The 3,638-nt window shown below is 33.0% G+C and overlaps 1 protein-coding gene across 1 annotated transcript in view; it reads right to left on the bottom strand.

Annotated features, from left to right (window-relative positions):
* LOC106879088 (voltage-dependent calcium channel type A subunit alpha-1) overlaps positions 1-3,638 on the bottom strand; it is a 464,783-nt gene that overhangs the window by 405,389 nt on the left and 55,756 nt on the right. The window lies entirely within an intron of this gene.

Raw genomic sequence — 3,638 nt, 5'->3', positions numbered from 1 at the left:
ATACAAAAAAACCCACATAATCAGCACTATACACACAAGACATAAATATCTACGTGTGTGTGTGTGTGTGTGTAGCGGTTTCGTTAGAATTAAAGAAAAACAGTCACGCAGTCTCCTTGTTTTTTTTCTGTGAATATTTCCATGTAATTAATATCGACAAATCTGTGAAAGAGAACTGAATTTTTACAATTCTTTGCGTAGGAGATAGCAACATGTTTGGAATAATTTGTTTCAAGATGATTTCATAGAATAAAAAAAAAAAAGGAGAAAGATTTGAAATCGGCAGAAAGGAATGTTGTTGATTACGTCATTAAATGCACAAATCCGTGCACCTGCCCTCTGCTTGCAATTCTCTCAAATCATTGCTTTTCACAAACTGCATAGTTTTCTCCGAAGGCAACTTTGCAGTTTATGAAAAGCAGCTATTTCTGTTACAGCAACTATAATTTGCAAGACCTATTGTCACCATCTAGTTCTCACATTATACGCCTTGGTGGACATTGACACTAGGAATTTCGTTATTTTCCCACTATAATTCATGGCTTTCTTTACGGTGAACCACGGATCTAGTTTGCAATCTCCCTGTTACAACAGATGTCCTATGCAGGGATAATGGTATTGATATCAATATATAAAAAAAAAAAGTATTTGATTTACGTTCCGTAAAATATATGAACTGTCATTTATTGATGCGTAATGTATGAGAATGTGGACGAAGAGTGCCAGAAATGAAGTCCATTTGATCACTCCCAGCTGAGTTTGGTGAATATATCTGTCAAATTATGACATGTGTAAATGACTGGAGAGAACATAATGATTGAGTCACACAGAGTATTAAGAAGCAGGAAGAAAATTTTTATTTTCAAAGAAAATCTATCATCTCTAGTCAAACCTGAATTAGTAGAATTACACGTGGGAAACCAAAAAAAGATAGAGATTTGCTTTTTGAAAGGTGGGTGTCGGTTCCATATAGAAAGAGCAAGAATATAAATGTTAATAATTTAAAAACAACAAATATATTAATTTATAATTGTAAAAAATAAATCTTGTTTCAAATAGACATATATAAAACATAATGTATATAAATTCAAATTACGATAAACGTAAACAAACAAACGAAGTTTGCTTTTAGAAACGTAGAGATGTCTTAGAAAATTAAAGAAATGATTTTAAATTCTCAAACGCAACCCCTATTTTGCAGAAAAAAGTGTAGGCGACAAGCCATGAGACTCGAACTCACACCTCTGTGATTACGCGTCGCGGTGCTCTTGACCATTTGAGCTAAACTGCCCAGCCACAAGTTTTTCGGCAAATTTAAGACGTATAGAAATCTCGCTTTATGAGAGGCTATCATATGTTAAATTCAAATTACGATAAGCGTAAACAAACAAACGAAGTTTGCTCTTAGAAGCAAGAACGCTAGATGTATTTCAGCCTTGGTGTACCCTCTCAATGACGAGCACTCGCAGCTAGTCACATGCTGAAAAAGATAAAATATTCATTTGAAGGAAAACCGTATGACCTTCATCCCTTCTTGGAAACATGAGCGACGACTGAAAGACATTGAACTGCTTTGAACATACGTAAAGAATTCAGATCCAGAAAAACGTCTTGCAATAAAGAAGCCATAAGCAGGTAGATAATACGTATCGGGTTTAAAAATCACTTTTAGCTTTATCTTATAATTAAGACAAACTACATTGAAATAAATATATACTGAGCTCACCTATAGAAATGACGGTGAGCAATGGACTGAAGATAGTTTGGAACGTATTATGTCACATATGGGTGCAAATAACAGGTGTTACTGAACGAAAGGTTAACAAAAAGTAGTTAAACGGTGTTGAGCGATTCCAGGATAATAAGGTGAGGTGCGGGGAGGAAAACCAATTAACCAATCATAAAACGAGTTTAAAATTGGCTCCAGCATAGCGTTTTGTACATTTGGCTGAATAATGATATATATATATATATATATATATATATATATATACATACACACACACACATATATACATAAATATATACACAGATATATAAGCAGAGAGATAGATTCCTTCATTAGACTATATATATATATATATATATAAAATCAATAATGTTCATCGTGTACTGAGAATACATGTGTGTGTGTGTGTATATATGTATACCAATTTTTCTTCAAAATAAACCTACAAAGGTTATCAAATGCGTGTGTTGTTTGGTTTGAAAATCGACAAAATGCTGCATTCATTCAACGCACAGAAGCATGTTTTATATATATATGTATATATATATATATATCATACTCCCGGCCGACATAAACAACAGTAAAATCGAGGAAATAGTTTAAGAAGTTTCAGCTGCCAAAGATCCACTCTTTGTTCGTTATGGAGCACTCTCTGATCTTCCTATTGTTCACACTTACCTGTTTGCATACATCTTTCTGTCTATGTCTCTCTCTCTGATATATATATATATATATATATATATATATATATATACGCACACATGTGTGTATTGCAACATATATATATATGTGTGTGTGTGTGTGTGTGTGTGTTGCGATTAAGATATTGTAAACCTGCTTGTGCCCCCTATGTGTTTGTATTTTCGTGAATACAATGAGAGGCAGCGAGAATAAACCACAAATTTATGTGCACACCACTGACGCGCGCGTACACACACGCACGCACACTTACATACACACACACATAGACAGAGATGTATATACACACATATCCACGCATGTATACGCACGCAGATATAGACATGAATGTATATCTACATATGACATCTGCATTAGAATCTTTTTACTGTAAGGAGAGCAATTATTTTTCCTCTTCGCTAGCAAATTTGCCCGTTATCTTTGATGTATTAAACGAAGAAGTTCACCTATTAATTTGAACAGTTGCTTTTATTGCTTTCTCCGAGAAGAACTAGAAGAAGAAAAAAATATTTTGAGTACAAGAAATGGTTTAATTCGCCATTGAAGATATTTCGTTCAGACATTAGATAAGAACAGAAAGTATGTAAACAGCAACAACAACTACTACTACTACTACGAAACAGTAGCAATTTAAATAAAAATATAAGCACCAAATACTGAAACAATACAACTAACAACAACTACCACAATAACAAGAAGAACAACATCTGAGAAAAACAGCTGTTATAATTGGCGATATTATCCGTGTTAGTTGGATATAGATTATAGTTCGACAATTCTAATATGAATTCTATCTGTTGGTTCCCTGCTAGTTTTTTAACCTGCTTTGGTACTGGCCTGAATGACTTACTTAAGAAGGGAATCGGATCGATAAAACCGAGGTAAAGCAAAAGGCAAACGTTGAATCGATAAATCAAGTAAAAATAGGAATGTGATTTCAAAGTAAGGAAACAGGTTATGGATGGCGATTAGTTGACACATTTACATTGAGATTCTCTGCGGTGATGATATCAACATTCTCCCCTCCTGCGAGTATCTTTAGAAAATAAATAATTATAGGTTCCAATATAAGTTATTATCTTTGCGTTTGACAAACTAAAAATGAAGTGTCTGTAAAAATGAATATATACATATAAGTATATATATATACACACATACATATATATATATATATATATATGTATATATATATATATACATATATATATAT

This window comes from Octopus bimaculoides, chromosome 21, assembly GCF_001194135.2.
Source record: "Octopus bimaculoides isolate UCB-OBI-ISO-001 chromosome 21, ASM119413v2, whole genome shotgun sequence".
Taxonomy (NCBI): domain Eukaryota; kingdom Metazoa; phylum Mollusca; class Cephalopoda; order Octopoda; family Octopodidae; genus Octopus; species Octopus bimaculoides.
Note: the sequence above shows the minus strand (reverse complement) of the source record. Positions and strands in the feature narration are given on the sequence as shown.